We start from the raw sequence: 20,102 nt of genomic DNA, 5'->3' as shown, positions 1-20,102 counted from the left end.
CAGGTCAGTGTTTATCCCAGTATACTTATACAAGGCTTAGCACTTTGTTAATTAGAACTAGAAGGCAAATGGAATATATCACTCAATCTCCTTTTAAGATATAATAATGGCATTTGCATAGCCTTTAGCTCTATTGCTCTGACAATGTAATATAATTTGGGATATCAGCTGACACTACATTTTAAGAAGTTCAAATCTATCTTCATCTGCTTCAGCAAAAATTCTCTGTTTAAAGCAAGTTTATGAGAGGTATACTTCTGTAATTTTATGGAAAATATTTGTCAAAGTAAGGGAATTGCTTTCTGAAGCCATTAGCTATGAGATGTGTGTATGAAGACATGAAAATCTTTTGAAAGATGTAAAAAAACCCGATAAAATAAGTGATCTGGTATAACTTTTACCTGTTAGGGGGTGACTTTTGTATTTAAGTTCACTCATCAAACCAAGAAAGAAGCTTTTGCAAGACTGATTCCTAATACTATGTATTACAAAGACAGTCTCTTACTAGCACAAACGCAGTCATCACCCACCATCTTTCATTAGTACTTTGTAGTCAAGGACAAGGTCATTTTCTGCAGCTTATTTATTTTTCCTTCTAGGATATAGGAGAAAATAAAGACATAGGAATCAAATTATATCTTACCAAACCACCAAGAAAGTACAACGGCATATAAAATAAACTAATGAATTTGGAAAAAATCAAGACCCATCACTATTATATATTTATTATTTAGAATTACTCTATGTTTATTCCTTTAAATGATTGCTTGTATTTTACATTGTGAAGAATTTCTCTTGGTGTCTGAAATCAGTTTTTCTTTGTATAGGCTAGAAGCCATCATCTTATTTACCATAAATTTAAATAAGTTCCCTCTCCTACATTGCAAATATCAAAACAATCAAAAATATTAAAAGAAAATATTAAAAAATAGTATATGGCATTGGCTTCCATTTGTAATTTGAAATACAGTTTTTTCTGCTATTTTACCAGTTTGGCTGGATATCCTTCAGTCAAAACATTTTCAGGTTCCAAACCAAGGAAGCTCCATTGCCTGAACCATTTTGTGTTTCCTTCCTGTTGTGGTTTAACCCAGCAGCTGTCAACTCAGCACTAGACAGCTGATCACTTACCCCTCCCCTTCCACCCCAGCAGCAGGTGGAGGAGAAATGAATCATAGAATCGTAGACTCATAGGTTGGAAAAGACCTCTAAAATCATCAAGTCCAACAATCCACCTAACACCACCACGCCTACTAAACCATATCCCGAAGTGCCATATCTACACGTTTATTGAACACCTCCAGGGATGGTGACTCCACCCCTTCCCTGGGCAGCCTGTTCCAATGTCTAGCCACTCTTTTGGTAAAGAAATTTTTCCTAATATCCAATCTAATCCTCCCTTGATACAACTTCAGGCCACTGCCTCTCGTCCTATTGCTAGTTAATGGGGAGAAGAGACCAACACCTATCTCACTATAACATCCTTTCAGGTAGCTGTAGAGAGAAATAAGGTCCCTCCTCAGCCTCGTTTTCTCCAGACTAAACAATCCCAGCTCTCTCAGCCACAACTGATAAGACTTGTTCTCTAGACCCCCCACCAGCCTCGTTACACTTCTCTGGACACTCTCCAGCAACTCAATGTCCTTCTTGTAGTGAGGTGCCCAAAACTGAACACAGTACTCCAGGTGTGGCCTCACCAGTGCAGAGTACAGGGGCACGATCACCTCCCTTCTCCTGCTGGCCACGCTATTCCTGATACATACCAGGATGTTGTTGGCCTTCTTGGCCACCTGGGTACACTGCTGGCTCATATTCTGCAAGCTGCCAGCCAATGCCCCAAGATCCTTTTCTGCCAGGCAGCTTTCCAGCCACTCTTCCCCAAGCCTGTAGCATTGCATGGGGTTGCACAGTGTTGTGACTGAAGTACAGGACCCGGCATTTGGCCTTGTTGAAACTCACACAGCTGGCCTCAGCCCATCGACCCAGTCTGTGCAGATCTCTCTGTAGATCCTACCTACCCTCAAGCAGATCGATACTCCCGATGTGTTTTTTCAACAAAAGTTTAAATTCATGGGTTGACATAAAGACAGTTTAATAAGAAAAAAAAGTAAATACTAATTAATAATAGTTGTGGTAATAATAAAAATAATGATAATAGTGAATATGCAAAATAAACTATATACAATAAGATTTTTTCACCACCTAATGACCAATTCTCAGTCAGCTCCTGAGAACTGATCACGGAACCCGGAACTCAAATAGTTCACGAATTCCACAAAACTTCCAAAGAAGACCGAACTCCTGGAAAAGGTCAAACTGCTGGACAAGAGAGGATTCACACTCATGGAAATGAGAAAAAAAGATTACAGCCCCCTGGGTAAGCCCCATTTATAAACTGACCATGATGTCTATGGTATGGAATATTTCCATCGGCCAGCTTGGGCTATCTGTCTCACTATGCTCACTCCCAGCACACCTGCTCATCAGCTAGACATGGGAAACTGGAAAACGTCCTTGATTTCTTAGCACCAACTAAAACCATCAGTGTTATCAGCATTCTTCTCATACTAAATCCAAAACACAGCAGCTACTGAGGGGAAAATTATCCCAGACAAAACCAGGACAATTCCCCTCTTCCACTAGCAGAAAAAGCATTTTTTAACCACTGTTACTAGGATATTTATTAAAAATAGAATTAGGAACAGTACTAACATGAGAAATGTGTGACAAAAATATTTGTTACAACAAATAAAACTCATTTAATTTTGATTCTTATGTGGCAACTGTGTAAACTTTATAATTGATCATTTTTAGTACATTTTTAAAAAGGAAAGGGAAGATTATCAGAAATAAAAAATATTTTTAGGGATGTATCTTTTTTTCCTTCTTACATATTAATTTGAAATTATTTTTAAAAAGTGACCCAAAAGTAATCTTCTGCTTGTTTCCTTGAGATCCAACATTTCTATGAGTAGTATTGTGTCTTTATTTGTGTATCTCTGCAGTGAACTTTGGCAGGAAGAAAGAGAGGAATCTATTTCCTATCAGTTAAGAATGCTTTATCACATAAGAAGCCCATTTTTGTATAATTTGCTCATTCTACGACAACTCTAATGAAGAGAAAATGTACTACTGTAATAACCTGACAGCCACATTTATCCATAAAGAAGGTTAGTTTCATATCAGATCCCACCTTCAGATCTATGACTCTGTACTATGATGGAAAAAATTCAAACAGTAAGAGAGAAATCTCCAGAACTCTGTTATTTATTTTTGTTAAATATACAGCTAACAAACAAAGCTCTGTATCGTTTTCCATTTTCATAGTCATAAATCTAATGAAGCAGTAGGATCACTGGAACTAAGGAACATTTTATTTTCTTATATTTTTATAAACATGTAGTCAGGGCCAAGAAGAAAATTGTATCATTTTAATCACCAGCCCAAAATCATCTGTAAATGAATACATATCTGAGTAAAGATAGTGTTTACAATGATGTCAAAAGCATGCTGATCTGAATTAAATCAGCTGGTCTATCATATGTATTTTATCTTTGGCAAATGTTAATTGCAAGATATTGAGAAAAGTACCTAAAAAATCCCTGCTCAAACTTCAAACTTTCACACTGACACTCTTTCAGTCTACATACAGCATAGTTTCTTCTTAGATGGAGGTTGATTCCACCCACTGTTGAGTGGGTTTTTATGCTTCTCAGAATTTTCTTAAAATTTGCCATGGTCTGAGTTGCCTTGGGTTTGCCAAGAGCCAGCCAAATTAAGGACTTAATCTGGGTATTGCCCTTCACTGTCTCCCTGATGAAGTAGGGTTTCTAGAGCTCCCTTTGACTTGTGAAGGATGCTATACTTGTTTTCTGTCAATAAAAATCTGCCTACATGGAGTATCTAACCAGGTTAATCTACTGTGAAGCCTCAGCCTTTGATGTGTATGCTTAGGCTATTGTTGAATTTTGATCATTCTACCTCATAGCCAGGAAAAGATCAAGCCAATAACTGGACAGATGAGTTTTCTAAATAACATTATCTTTGTGTTTCTTTTCCTGATATTCCTGAAACTCATTGCTTCTTAATGTGCTCTTTTTGATCAGAATAAACAAGAGATAAAAGACTCTAAAAAAATATGCATAAGATAAAGTAAAATGAACAGGAGTCTTTCAAGTTCTTTCCTTCTCTTTTTTTTAATTTGCATATGAGAATTTTTGCCTTCCTTCTCACCCTGTTTCCAGAGTGTATAGCTATGTACTAGAAACTGATGGTGAAACTTTTCTCTTTCTTGGAGAAAAAAAGGAAATAAATATATTAGAACGAGATTGTGAAAATATTGGGGAATGACTCAAAAATAAACAGAATTTGTAAATTTTTTGCATATCAGAGTATATTCACTGTCTATGGTCACTAGCAACAGTTCCGTTTTTCTAGGAAATGAGGTGAAAGACCAGATATGAACGAGTTAATTTTAAACGATTCCTCAGTTATGTAAATGCACAAAATGTGGTGCCGCTTTCTATTCTTATTGCAATCGTGAGACTGTCACTGTAATTGATTAATTTTGTACCATTCTTTCCCAGTGATCTCTTTGTCACAAGAATGAGCTATCACAGAATTTTAATGCTTAGTACATTTTAGTTTTCATAATGTATTCTGATTCTCATTCTAGTGACAAAGGTTGGCATAAAATCAGACCATATTCATAACAAAGGCTGCAGAAATAAAGCAGGAAACTGTATAGAATCCATCTTTATGACAATCTCAGAACAAAGAGAACAGAAATATCACAAAACAAAACTCTTTGTTCTTGTGGCAGTCTTGGTATTGTAACATCACAATACTCACAAATGCATTTCTGAACCTTTTGGAGTGGATGTATTAAACTCATTTTGTAGTATAGATATCTTTCACAATATTTTAAAAATGGGACAGTGGGAAAAAAATTAATGTCAAAATATGATTTCTTAGAAATAGTTGTAGTTTGATGGAAAATACCATTTGGCTGCTTGCTAATTGCTAAATCTACCACAGAGTTACTGGGGGTAAGGGAGTAGGGGCAAGCAAGGGAGGAAGGAAAAAATAATGACTATATTTCATAGAACCTTTACACGACGAGGTAGCTGTTTCTTTCTGGGGCTACTGTTAGTACAATTATTTGTTAAACTGCTAACATGGCAAAACTGTATCAAATACAAGAAACCTTCAGTAAGTTAGAAATAATTGCCATTTATTGAAGTTGTGGGTTGTGATGTTATGAATTATGTGTATTATGCATGTTCTGCTCCTAGAAGGACTGTGAGCCAAGAATCAATAATGAATTTATTTTTGGTCCTCTAGAGTAAAAAAAGTTATGTTCTTTAACACCAAACTCATTGATTGTGTACAATCTCTACATTCGTCTATCCTTCTGTGTAACATCAGTTTTTCTTTTACCATCCCAGTTTTTCAAACTCTCTGTTGGAATGAAAACTATTATTAATATGCAAACAGATAGGTAAAAAGCCTGGCTATGTTGTACTTTATTGTAAACAGAAAGAAAAACAACCTGTTGAACAGCTTGGTGGACAGATAATTGGATGGTGAAAATATTTTGTTGTTGAACAATGAAAGAGCACTTGTAAATGTTTTAATTCAAAGGTCAGTCTATATTTCTAATTTGAACAGTTTTCGTTTATGGCTGTGAGCTCACACTTGATACACAACTCAAAGTTGTATTTTATATTATTTTTATATATATTTCTGCAATCCAAGAGGAATAGGAGGGAATACCAAGTACTTACAGTAATATTTATTAACTTGTAGTGTACTACAATGTAACTTCAGAAAAAGCACTAAAATATTTATGTATGTATGGGACATCACCTGTCACCTATACTGCAATACTGCACATAGAGTCTTGATACATATTTAAATATTGCAGACTGGAGGCTAAAAAGGTGTACTAGGGAAATACTCCATGCTTATCTTTTATATTCTAACCTTTGTCTCTGCTGTTCCCCACTGTTGAAATAACAGTGTTTCACTAGATGTGCTTTTAGACTGACTTAGTAATGCTTCTCTAATAGCAGCTAGAAACCAAGAAGTACACAGTCTTTTGGAAGAATAGTATATATTTGAAAAGTATTTCTTGTTATTTCCTGTTTCCACTGCACTACAATTCTGATAGGTAGTACAGTAATGGGCATTTTTGTAGCTCTGGCCAGGTTTGTACATTTGTGATACCATTGTTTTTCAACATTGAGAGAAGGTAATTGAAAAAAAATCTCTTGTTCAGACTCTGGAGAAAGGTCTCTTCTTCAGGGCATCAATATTAAATGGAGTGCTTTGTTTAGCCCTCTGAATTCATAAGTGTACGATCATGTACTGTCATGGGAGTCTATGACCATCCCAGGAGGGAAGTACAGAGGTCTTACTTACAGGAATCATATTTTCAGACCACAATTTCGGTATACAAAAAGAGAAGCTAGCTTCTCATGGTGAAGCCAGTGGGTCTTAAAGGTCAGGTCCCAAACAATGATGACCAAGAACTATGCTCACATGTGTAGATAATCAAATCTATGGTATTTAGGCATTTACAGCGTTTATCATCCATCTGGACTAAAGGCTGAACACTTGCTCCAAAATAAAACAGCAGAATCTTATCTGAAAACAGAAAAATATGCAATGATTTCAGACTTTTATTAGAGGAAATCAGGTCTGCTACTATTCAAACTGAAATTATCTCACAAATTAAAATAGAAGATCAGCAGTTTTGTAGTATATAAGCTAGTATATAAGCTATATGTGGATTTCTTGGAATTCACTCTTTACATTTGTCTGCATATTTTTATTTCTTAAGGACATTCCTTTAAAAGTTTAGAGAAAGCTGTGCAATTGTCTGTGAATCTGTTTAGTTGACATACTACATTTTCCAAAGTATTTGCCAACCTCATCCCCATTACATAAAAAAAAAAAAAACAATTTCTCTAGAGAAGGAGTGCCTATACCATTGTTAACAGAAAGTACCTATCGGTATGTATTGCATGCTCCATTTTTGCATGTGTAGGTCTCTTCAGTCAAAGGAATGGACAGGTCTATGGGAGGAGAGAGGAAATAAACATTTGTGACCCTTCACAGTATTCCGTAAGCAAGATGTGCCTCTACTGGGAGGTACCTCCTGGTACTACAGGTTAGATTTGTGGACCAGGTATACATTAGCACTGCTAATGGAATGAAATTCTTCCAATGAAATAATTTTCCCTGCTCTATGCCTTCTTATCCTTCCTGTGATACATGATACTGCAATCCTGGAGTCCCATTTAATGAGTTTTGAACTATCCCAGCTAAGTGTTACCCCATTCATTGATCAGAAGAGCATCAAGTTTTCTGCTGTTGCGTTAGGCATATGCTTTCCATGACTGACTGATTTGGGTGTTCACCAAAGGATTCCTGATTGTGGCCACTGTCCAGGCATCACAGCAATGGCCACTTTCTTTACTTCTTCAGCAGCTGAATCTCCAGGGTTACCAACAACTCTTCAGAAAACAGAAAACACCAGAGGGGAGTAGAGCTGTTCTGGTACACAGGCTCTAATTTCCACCAGTAAATACTTAAACAGTGTTGTCAGGGAGGGACTGTCTTTCCAGACACTGCTGTTTGTGCTGCTGCATGGACTGAGGTAATCTTTGTAGCTCCCCAGGGTGAGGCAGGAGGGATGAGTGAGACCTGGCCAAAGACCTGCCATGACCCCGCTTTTCCCAGCCCCAGAAGAGGTATTTGCACATCCCAGGCAGGTACCGTAGCCCCTGTCTGGGAAAGTCAGGCCATATGACTACAGCCCCTCTGCAGCAAAGGGGAGAACTGGCCAGGCAGCCCAGGAGCTTGCAGAAGGAATTCAGTCTGATGGCCCAAGAGCTCTCCAAGTGCAGAGGTCCAGCACCGCTGACAGCATCTCTCATGCTGACACTGCTTGCTTCAGCAACCCCAAACCTTCAGGTCCTCTTTTGTGGCCCCCTGGGGATTGGCACACCAAGCTGGTTATAAGTGTGATTGTATCCAAGGATGTGTGAGCGTGGATACCTTGAGCATTTTACCCCATGTTCTCCAAATTTTGCTCCTCTGCTTCAATCAGAAGAAAAACTCCTAGACAAACTGAAGTGAAAGTGGTTTCTATCAGACTAGTTATCCCCCTAGGCAGCAAATGCAGAAAGATGGCCAGTTTGCTGTTCCCTGTTTGTGCTCCCCTCCCCTCCAGACCTTCAGTATGTGTGATCCCTCCTTCTTGTGCTGAAGTGTATCTGCTCTCATCCTGAATAGTAATGAGATGCAAAATGTGTTAATGAAATAAGAGCTTCAAATCATTGTCCTAGTGAGTGCCCTGTTAAAACCACTGAAAACTTAACATTCAAATCTGTCCCCAGGTAAACCACAGGGAATTGCTGCCAGGGATCACGCTTGTGTAACTGCAAGCAGGCTCAAGAAAGAGGGTGAGTTCTACAAACCACACTGTTCTGTACTTTTAGGGAGGTGAAAAGGCAGTTTTGGCTCTCTAAATAAGAGTGTTCCAAGTGAAGGGAGAAGAGACCCGTGTCTCAAAGAAAGCGAGTGACCAATTTCTGTGGTTTTGTTTGTTTGGGGCTTTTTTCAAACACAGCTCTGAAATATTCTGTGGATATATTTTACAAACTACGAGAATATAGGATTGCTTTATGAAATAACAACTTTTATACCCTCTTCTGAGAAATTTTAGCATTTATGTGCTATCAATACTCTATCTTCTTCACTTGTAAGAATTTTTCAGTGTAGAACTTACTACTTTTTTTTTCCTTTTCTTTTTTCCGGGAAATCAAACCAAGAGGATCTGTTAACAAATCTCTTTGGAAGTCTTAATATCAATAGTGGTTCTTCTGGATGCTCTAGAAAGTATGTCCTGGAAGAAGTCAGTTGACTGGAGGATGTTGCTTGTCTGCCTTGAACATGGCTAGTTACTGTTTCTGTGTGAGGGGTGTTAGTTCCGGTATCCATTATGACAAGACTCTGATCATCAGCTGTTTCTCAAAAGTCAGCTTCAGCATTTCTACAGTCACCATCTAAGCCCCTTCTTGTGGTAGTAAAACTATAACTTTTGGCGGCTGCTTTCTTACTGAATCTCTAAATATCATCACATTCTATCATTCCCAGAAAAGAAGATTGAGACTTATTTTCCTTCTCATTTATCTGAGTTTTACCTGTCCGAGTAAGGTTGCTGTTAAATTCAATTCTTTTAACTCCTTGTCACTATCACTAACAATTGTAACCACAGTTGGAAAAGAATGTGCCAAGTTACTTGTGTGGTTTTTCTAGTGTTTATTCCTATGCTTTTCCTTTTACTTTTTATGATGCCTCATTGCATCTTTTTTCCATCATAGACTGTATTCACACTTGGACTCCTAATCTCTTTTTTTCAGTTTCTTACACTTTGTCTTGATACTTGCTTAATTTTCTGAAAGGCTATCTTCATGCTGCTTTTTGTACCAGTCACTGAATTTTGATAATGTTTTCTTGTAGTCATTTCCTTTCTCCAGAACAGTGCTGTTTTAAGTCCGTCAGTACTTTCAGAGGGTGTTAGATCAGCTCCTTCACCTGCATCTTTCATAACAAGAGTGTCTCTCAGGGTCCCCACACTCTATGCAGACTTCTCATTTCAGCAAAAGACTGTATACTGTGTTTTGAACTAGTAACTTGTCTTGAATAGTGAGCATTACATGGAGTCCTCCTCCTGCATGAGGATTCATAGACATCTTTGACCATGTTTTGACTATAAAAATCAGAACCCTCCTGGTATCTACTTTGGCAATTGTGTCTCGCATAATAATGATGACTGTCTATGCTTCTTGATCTTCTTTTGCCACAGCCTTTGCTACATGCTTGGGGTCTACTTACTTGTGTGGATGTACTGCTTTCACAGCTTCATTGAGAGGTGCTGGTGTCATGAGTTCTCAACATCCTCTTGTATCTTTTGCTTCTCCTTTTTCTTCTTTTTGTGCTCCTATACCTGTTTCTTGATCATCTCCCTTTAAGTTGACCATTGCCACAATATTTGTTCCTAGTCCTACAGCCATGACTGCCTCGACTGGCTATGAGGGCTACGAGGATGATGAGGGGACTGAAGCATCTCTCCTATGCGGAGAGGCTGAGGGAGCTGGGCTTGTTCAGCCTGAAGAAGGCTGAGAGGGGACCTAAAAAATGCCTATAAATATCTCAAGGGTGGGCGTCAGGAGGATGGGGCCAAACTCTTTTCAGTGGTGCCCAGCGACAGGACAAGGGGTAATGGGCACACACTGAAGCATAGGAAGTTCCATCTGAACATGAGGAAGAACTTTTTCCCTCTGAGGGTGACGGAGCACTGGAACAGGCTGCCCAGGGAGGCTGTGGAGTCTCCTTCTCTGGAGATATTCAAGACCTGCCTGGACGTGGTCCTGTGCAGCCTGCTGTAGGTGATCCTGCTTTGGCAGGAGGGTTGGACTAGATGACCCACAGAGGTCCCTTCCAATCCTGAACATTCTGTGATTCTGTGACTATGCTGTGAATAGGATTGTGGACTTGCGAAGTTTCCTTTTCTGCACAATCTGTGATTACAAGGAGACCACATGGTGTCCCTTCCTGAAGAGGGACTCCATATAACCCTGTGGAGATAGGTCTTTCACTTTACATTTGTTCTTATCTTCTTTCTTGACTGCAAGGCATGAGCAGCTTTTACACCTACCTACATTCTCTGAATATACCTACATTCTCTGAGTATATGGAGTAGTAAGGCAAAGAGCTTCTGTTTGGTTCACTGTCACTACAACTGTGAAACTGAGTCAGCTGCAGTTGCTTCATATTTTCCTTTTCTCTCCCCGTCTAACTCCTCAGTGTCCAAAGACAGCTCAGCTGGTTCTGGTGTCCTCTCAGCTAATGGCTAACCATATCCAACAATAACACAACTGTCCAAACATAGAACAGTCATTGTCATTTACATCATCTTTAGTCTGTAAATGAGTTTAGTGTTCAGTTTTCTTCACAGCAAAGTCATCCCAGACCTTTCTGAAGTCTCTAGAGGAGAACTTGTTTTTGCATGAATCTCTCTTTCCCAAAATGGAACATGGTAGTCCTGGAGTTTCATCGCCCAAGAGAGAGTGATGAATACCAGTCACAAGTGAACTGTGAACTACTTCTTGAGAATCTGCCTCATATGGCTATATTGTAATAACTGATGAGTCTAAACAGCTCCCTTCATCATACAACAGAGCAGGAGAGTCATATTTGACATGCTGATCATATGCTTCTATGTTAAAAGGAAATAGGGGAAGACTGATTAATTCAGCTGAAATCTGGTGTTGGCATCTTAGTGTGCTATGCTAAGGAAATCTCCAGCCACCAGGGCTGGCAAAAGAGTCATTTCCTAAAGGTCTGAGTATGTACTATTTAAAGTCATCTTCATCACGAATTCTGTGCAAAACAGAATAGAAAGAGTACCTGCAGAGCAGGCATTCTGCTTTGGTTTTTGACAACTCCTGGACAAAATAGAAACAGAGCATATGGAAGCAGTGATCTAGATAGGCAACACTGTCAAAGCTGTCCAAGCAGATGTGGCTTTAGAATCATGAGATGATCAGAGTCACCAAATGTACTGGTTTGGGCTGGAATAAAGTCAAATTTCTTCATAAAAGCCTGTACGATGCTATGTTTTGGATTTGTGATGAACACAGCGTTTATAACACTGGGATGTTTTAGTGATTGCTGAACAGTGCTTACACAGCCTCAAGGCTTCTCTGCCTCTCAGACTGCCCTGCCAGTGAGTAGGCTGGTGGTGCACAGTAAGCTGGGAGAGGATAGGGCTGCACAGCTGACCCCAACTAACCAAAAGTATATCACATACCATAAGATATCATGCTCAGCAAAGAAAGCTGTGAGAAGAAGAAGGAAATGGGGGACATTTGGAGTTATGGTATTTGTATTGCCAAGTAACTGTTATGTCTGATGGAGCCCTGCTTTCCTGGACATGGTTGAACACCTGCTTGCTGATGGGAAGTAGTGAATGAATTCCTGATTTTGCTTTGCTTGTGTGTGCAGCTTTTGCCTTATTTACTAAACTATATTTATCTCAACCCACAAGTTTTCTCACTTTTACCCTTCCTATAATCTCACCCATCCCAGAGTAAAGAATTTCTTCACATCATCTAATTTAAATCTACCCTCTTTCAGCTTAAAACAATTACCCCTCTTGCTATCACTGCACTCCCTTATAAAGTGTCCCTCTCCATCTTTCCTTTAGGCCACCTTTAAGTACTGCAAAACTTGTATAAAGTCTCCTCAGAGCCTCCTCTTCTATAGGCTAAACAACCCCCACTCTCTCAGCCTGTCTTTACAAGGGAGGGGCTCCAACCACTTGATCATCTTTGTGGCTCTATGCCAGGAGGCCCTCCTCCAATCTGTTGGCATCCGGTGCAATTTACATGTGCTAGCTGTTGCTATCCACTGCAAACCCCTTAGCTGCTGAAGTAACATTCTACAAAAGAAAGCCATTGCTTTCCTGGACCAAGAGTGCTGGCTACTATTGTGGGACTGTGCATAGACGTTGTTGAACTAGGTGACCTCCAGAGATGCTTTCCTCCCTAAACGAGTCAATGGTTTTAAAATTATAGCAGAAACAGTCAGATGTCATTCCTACACCCATCTTCAGATACTCAGTGCCTTTACATCTAGTCAGACTGTCGACTGTGCTTAGCCATAAATCTGTCTGGTTATTTTAGGTATCAAGATTATGATCAGGCACTACGAGTTGTTGGAAAGGAATGACCAAGTTACTTTTGCAAAAATCATCTTTTGCAGCAAGCCCAGGAGCAGGTTGCAGTGACATGCTGAAAGCTGGGCAAAAAGTGTGCTGTACAGACACACAAGACATACATATGGGCACACAGGCATAGGCACACACATTAGTGGACCGAAAAGCAGTGGGTTTATGCTCAGCAATGAGTGCATCTAAAAGGGTGTATTCCTTTCTTCATGCAACCTGTCCTGAAATAGCCCTCTGTGCAAAGATCACTGAAATGGCAGAGAGTTGGAAAGAGTCATATGAAAAGCAGTTTTCTCACAAAAAGTCAAGCTGGTGCAGATCAGTCTTTGGGGTTGCATTTTCTACTTGTTTTAACCTGCCAAGAACACAATTACACAGCAGCAGTAAGTTTCGTAAAAAACATAGAGCAAAATCCACTTAAACTTTTAAATATGTATTTGCAAATGTGTGGGAGAGGTAAAGACATTTCCGCACACAGTAGGGAACCATAAAATAACAAGTAAGCTAATATTCAAATTGAAATTGAGCACACGCAACACTTTGACATCTGAATGTTGATATTCCTGACACTTATTTTTCTAAACAGTCATGGAAACCCAATGCTCTCATCTTTTCAAGCAACAAATAAGATGATACTGTGCTGTAGAAACATATGAGCTTCTCCAGTCTCTATTCTGTTAAAAAATATTTGGTTTTCCTTTGATAGAGACAACAGTTGCTGAATCCTGTGATATCTCTATTTTTATCATTCTTTTTGAGAAGGGATAGAATAGCTTCCTTTTATTACATCAGCTGGTGATTTTGCTAATTTAGTTTACAAAGCTTTTCAACTCGTGTTTACAAATATCATTCTGTAGTTTGAACAGCTGGATTTTAGGTGACATATTTGATGTACTTTATAAATAATAAAATTTATAAGAAAAAGTTGTTGATTCAACCTCTATCTGACTGCATGTCATAATGAGTGGCTTAAATTGTGAGTACGCATAAGTTAGCAGAAACAAAATCATTTTGTGAAATCCAGATTTTACCTAGGTTGGTTTTGTATAAACAAGGGTATTGAATCTTGCAGGAATTTATAGCTGATCCTTCAAAGAAGTCAATAAAATGTTGAGCATGTCAGTCTCACTTATACTTGTCGTATTAATCCTTGGATACAATGACTTAAGATTATTTCTCTGATAAAAAAAAAACTTGGTGAAAGAAATATACATGTATTTAAATAAAAGTACTGGATAATGTAGAGACCATCTGGAAACATGGTTGCTAGGTAAACTAATGTATTCCTTTCTCAAGTATAACTGCATGTAAAATGATGCCTCTTTTTTCTTAAAGTTTCTTTTGACCAGAAGAGGGAGTTAGTCAATTTTGTAATGGAAATTTTTTATATAGTAAATAAAAGAAATTTTTTGTAGTAAGTGTAGAAATAGACCATAAATGAAAATTCAAGAAACTTTAGAGAGGTTGAGAAGTGTTGATAACTAACGGCAAAAAATAAAATAAAATAAAATAAAATAAAATAAAATAAAATAAAATAAAATAAAATAAAATAAAATAAAATAAAATAAAATAAAATAAAATTCAATACAATACAATAAAATAAAATAAAATAAAATAAAATAAAATAAAATAAAATAAAATAAAATAAAATAAAATACTGGTAAAGTATGGAGATTTCTGTGTAAGTTATGAAATTTAAAAGAGAATTAATAAAACCCAATTTTCACAACTTGGTCTTAAAATGGAATCAGCACGACTAAAACAAATCCAAAAATATAATATAAATTATTTCAAAATCAATGTGTTGTCTTCAACATTTAATCTGAAATGTTAGTGCCTCTATAGTCTAAGGTCATCGTCCCTCTTAAGATCTTAAGACTCCTTTAATTATTTTATTCTTTTTATAATCTTCTGGTAGTTATCATCCCTTTGTGCAAAAAATTGCTTTTTGTTAAAATTAGTACTTTTTTCAAACTGCCTGCAAATATCTACGTAACTGAAGCATTTTCTATATTATTATTTCAGAAAGTTTCTTTTCCAGTCCTCTTATAGATAGATTTTCAGCCTGTTACTTTTCCTTTAAAAGCCTATCTGATCCAATATTAATGCAAATTACCTTGTCACATTTTGTGATTTTTCCACATATATCACTCAGCTATAGTGTAGATTCAGAGATTTTTATTTTTATTTCTATTTTTTTCATTACTAGTGGATTTGCAGCTAACTTATGACTCCAGCTATGGTCAGTTCCCTTCAGTATCACTGATATATACATTGTGCTGATAAGTACTGTGGTTCATTTTCCCCTTGGATAAGCACAGATAAAAATAAAAGGTGGGGGGTAGGGGAGACAGAGAGAGAAATTCCCAGACTAATAATTGCCTTAGCCTGAGACAGGGATAGCAAAACACACTTGATTGCTCTCTAACCTTCAATACAATGAAATGAAATATGGCTGCTTCAGTACAAAAAATGTGCATTAGCTTTTGGTCATTTTACTGTTATTTCACTGAATTCCTTGAAACTGCATTTCATTCAGCTTTATCAGTGTGATAATGTTTTAATTAAAGGGCAAATCTTGGTCTAATTAAGAATTCTTTCCCCACATCAAAAGGACTGTCCCTAACATTCTCAGTGTCATCATTTCATATTATATTTTAATTTATTAGTTCATCAGTGTGAACTGGGTATTCTAATATGTAAAGAATAATTCGTCATGATTCAGTGATCTAACAAATCTTGTTGAAAGGTGATTAGTAAAAAGAAGATTTCAACCTTATGGAACATATTATGAAATAAATTTTGTATGCAAGATTACTTGTATCACATAGGAATACAGGAAATACTGTTCTGCTAATATGTATTTTGCTGTATAACAAATATTATTTGGCTATTTCTTGGTCTAAAGAAGAAAAAAACAACAAACATCCTGTAATACCTTGACAGAGGCTTTTGTTTCATCAATAGTGGTTGATGCTGTATAACACGTAAGGATTTTATGATTTTATTAGATACTTATTATGAAGATCTGAGGTAGACCTGGCCAGATAAATGGATAAACTCAGAAATTACATATATCTCAAATTGCTCCAAGAAATGTCTCTCTGTACATCTGCACATTTACTTAGTTTCTGTCATTATTAGCCCATAATTCCTTTAGCTAAAGCTGAAAAGTAAAAAAGGGAAATGAATCAACCAAACTGGAGAAATGTATTGATAAGTAGCTGATTAAAACTAAGAGGAGACTTGAACATAGGTAGTCTTGCTTCTTTTAACATAGTTTGGTTTTAAGAAAAATCACACCTAGTCTTCCCTTATGTTGCTACAAAATTCATGTAGGTGTGCCTAAAAATCCATCTGTTGTTGGGGTTTTGCTGTATTATAAGCATTTCCTACATCATGTCATCTGTTGACATAGTAAATAACTCACAGTTACTTTTATGGCTTGCTTCATCTGCAGATATTTTTAGAGTGTATACAACTGAACGCTTGAGAAACAGCAGCACTCTAGAAATATTATTTCCAGAACTGTCCAAGCAATAAGATCTTGGAATGAATATGTCGTCCATTTGTCTGTCATCTTTATTTGCTTCATCTGCAAATGTAAAGTTGGCTTTGTTTACTTCAGGATTTATAAGTAAACCGTGTTCAATAACATTTCACAAACACTATGTTAACATTAGCATTAGAGTTTGGACCAGGCTTTTGAAGTGAATCTTCTGACTGTCTCCACTGACCAGGCTTTAGTTCACTTTGTATCCTGGGTCTGCAAACTAGATACCTTACAGAAGAAACTGATGTGGAAAATTTGCTTCAGGAGTGCACACACTATGACCCAGCTGTTAGTGGGCATTGCATTCATTGTTGAGTGATATGACCCAGCTGTTAGTGGGCATTGCATTCATTGTTGAGTGATAGACAAGAATTAGTATCAGTTGAAAATCTTGAATCACATAATTGGGATACTGGGTCCCAGCGTGGGCTGGGAACTACCTCAGTCTTTCACCACATGGCCTTTAATATGCCTGTGTTGTACCTGTTTCAGTGATTGAATTTAAATCTTGAATGCTGATATCTGACTCTTGAATCTCTGAATGCTTGTTTTAGGTCCCCAATACATTTGCATGAAGAGCTAAGCAGTGAAATTCACAAACACCACACTAGAAACTACCTGTAACTGGACTATAAGCAATGATAAGGACAAGTGTTTTTTTTACACCAGTTTTTCTCCAGTGTTTCATTATCTTTCCAACTGATGTAGACTAATATCTTCTTCAGTTCTTTGCTCTGAGATCTCTTCCATAAGTTCCTGAGATCACAGAATCACAGAATCGTAGGTTGCAAAAGACGTCTAAGATCATCTAGTCCAACCATCCACTCAACACCACCATGACTACTAAACCATACCGCTTAGTACCATATCTACATATTTTTTGAACACTTCCAGGGATGGTGACTTCACCACTTCCCTGGGAAATGTATTCCAATGTCTGACCACTCTTTCAGAAAGGAAATGTTTGCTAACATCCAATCTAAGCCTCCCCTGATACAACTTCAGGCCACTGCCTCTCGTCCTATCGCTAGTTACTTGGGAGAAGAGACCAAAACCTATCTCACTACAACATCCTTTCAGGTAGCTGTAGAAAGCGATCAGGTCCCCTCCTCAGCCTCGTTTTCTCCAGACTAAACAATCCCAGTTCCCTCAGCCACAACTCATAAGACTTGTGCTCTAGACCCCTCACCAGCCTCGTTGCCCTTCTCTAGACGTGCTCCAGCAACTCCATGTCTTTCTTGTAGTGAGAGGCCCAAAACTGTACACAATACTTGAGGTGCTGCCTCACCAGTGCCGAGTACAGCAGCATGATCACCTCCCTACTCGTTCTGACCACACTATTCCTGGTACAAGTGTCACGTTAATTTGGCAGGAAATAAACCCCCTTGTGTTCTAACCCTCTTCACCAGAGTGGGAGGCTAGGTGTGCCTAGGTTTAAATTCTGAGTGATATCCAATTTACCACTACAAGTCCAGTCGCGTTTAATATGTGTATTAAACTACCACGATTCTGGGTACACTAATAGCAGTCTGCACCTTCAGTCCAGTCGTGCTCATGAACTGCCACGGCCACGTTTGGTCACGTTCAGTGAGAAACTGTGACAAGTGGCTACTGAAACAGTGCAGTTTTATTTGTGCAACAGGTATGGAGGTTTTTTGAATTGCCGGTGATAGTGACTGTCTGTAAGAAAGCACGTGCAAATATAAAACGCGTGAAAAGGTTATAAATAATACAGCCTGGCTATAAACATTAGGGAGTAACTATTCCCGAGAAAAGCGCTTAGTTTGAGTCTCACCCCAGGCGTCCCAAGGGGGGGAGAAGCAAGGCTCAGCCCGTCAGCCAATCCCGGTTGTCGGAGGCAGTCTGAGGTGGAGTTGAAGATGTTGATGGCTCTGGACTGAGGTTATGCTCAGCCTTCCCTACACAAACTGCTCCATTTTGCACGGAATGCAACAAACAATAAGTTCTGTATGCTCAAAGAGAAAAGGTGGTGTGATTGTGATTCCCTAGCTTACTGCTTATTTCAGTCGATAGAAACCCTGATTTTCAGGATGTCTCCACGTCTTTGTGTTATGCATGACATCTGACTCATTCGTAAGCTATCTGAAGTTTTTCTAAGAAATTCTACCTTCCCACAGCACCTAATTTTTCTGATACAGATTGCAGTTTAAAAGTCACAATGCAGTTAATTGAAAGCCCTGCTATAAGGCTCAACTCATTAAATACTGAAATGCAAGCACCTCCCGAGTGAAATGTGGCAGCTGTTAAACAGTGAACAGCAATACTACACAAGAGCTCAGGACAGTGAAAAAGAACATTGTATCTAATTGAAACTGCAGGAGAATTGTTAGTAGACAGAATGCAATTATCCAAATTGGAAAGTGTCCAAAATACTAGGGTTAACATATATGCCTTTTCCTTGTTTTTTAATGCTGGGGGTGATGGAAAATGAGACTGTCATTGTGCTACATCAATGTGTAAATCATTAAAATTTGTGACACTAATGTGTAAATCATTAGATCCACTTATTTGCTTCAAACTAAATGAAGATCCTTTATGGAAGAAAGTCCACTACATTACAGAATCAGATAAAGCTGACTCAGCAGGAAGCGTCATCTGTTTGCCTCCTTCAGCACAGTTGTCCTTTTGGGTCTTGTAAGTTGTGTTCTGCACAAACCTTGGACTCAAAGACAGTGTGCTGGCCCAGAAACACAACGTCTCTTAAACACTGGTTTTACAGAATGGTGTAACATGAAAATCAAGCATTGGTAAGAAAGTACTCAATTCCTTGCAGCATGATACTACTATGTGGTGATGTTGGAGTGTTTTGACAGCTCTTTTGTCCCCTCACATGCTTGCTGAAGCAAGTTTTTTGATTAGTTCTTTACTATATGCTCCTTAAAGTAAAAGAGTTTCATAACAGGTTTTATTTTTTGATTCATTAACATAAAGAAATACTTTTATTTCATCTACATGGGGTACCTCCTTGTCTTTCATATATGCTGTGTCAAACAATACAAACTTCTTATCCCATTGATAATAACAGTAAGTCAAGTTTCCTTCAGGTTGAGAAAAAGCATCCCTTGAATGTTATCACCTTCAATCTACAATTCTGCAGGAAGGAAAGCATTTTCAGCCAAGAGATAGGATAGAAAATTCCATTTACTTTAGAAGTCTGAGGCTACTGCCTCTGAAATACTTCCTCATAAGGAAATAACAGTACAACTAGAAACAGGAAAGATAACTGTGCAGCGGGAAAGGCTTTTTGATGTGTTGTATATTGCCACAAGAGTTAGTTACAAATAAGGATTCTAAACTAGTTGATAACTCATGTCAAATTAATCAGAGTTAATGGAAAAACAGCAGATATAAATAAGCCACCTTGCAAAAACCACAATAATGTAAAAGGGTTAGTGAAGAAGATGTTACACAGTTACATAGCTGTTTCATTAGATTTGAGAGGATGGAGAGAGACGGAAAAACTAAATGGTTAAGACTGGAAAGAAAGGGGCACAGGAGAAGAGGATGAAAGTAAAGTTTACAGTGAGATTTTTTTTGAGAGAACAGAGATGTAAACACAGGGACATGCCTAGCAGAAGCATTTGAAGTAGCTGGGGTATCTCTAAATTTACAGAAAATGGTAAGACTTAAGGGAAGATGAGAACATTTATGCACTGGTCATTGTTAATATGTCCTATTTTTGGAAGATTTAGTACTAATAAACAACCTTCCCTTAGGCAGAGTTGA

At 38.0% G+C, this 20,102-nt stretch overlaps 1 protein-coding gene and 1 pseudogene across 35 annotated transcripts in view; one reads left to right on the top strand and one right to left on the bottom strand.

The window, feature by feature from the left end:
• PTPRD (protein tyrosine phosphatase receptor type D) overlaps nt 1–20,102 on the top strand; it is a 1,391,241-nt gene that overhangs the window by 429,660 nt on the left and 941,479 nt on the right. The window contains exon 5 of one of the 35 annotated variants that reach the window (XM_075446989.1): nt 8,406–8,471. The exons of the other annotated variants lie outside the window; for them this stretch is intronic. The gene's annotated coding sequence lies outside the window, so the exon portion shown is untranslated. The remainder of the gene's footprint in view (nt 1–8,405; nt 8,472–20,102) is intronic. 35 annotated transcript variants of the gene reach the window in all.
• LOC104330801 (E3 ubiquitin-protein ligase Topors-like) lies at nt 8,797–11,128 on the bottom strand (annotated as a pseudogene).

Source organism: Opisthocomus hoazin, chromosome Z (assembly GCF_030867145.1).
Source record: "Opisthocomus hoazin isolate bOpiHoa1 chromosome Z, bOpiHoa1.hap1, whole genome shotgun sequence".
NCBI lineage: Eukaryota > Metazoa > Chordata > Aves > Opisthocomiformes > Opisthocomidae > Opisthocomus > Opisthocomus hoazin.
The sequence above is the reverse complement of the archived record's forward strand: the minus strand, read 5'-3'. Positions and strand labels throughout refer to the sequence as shown.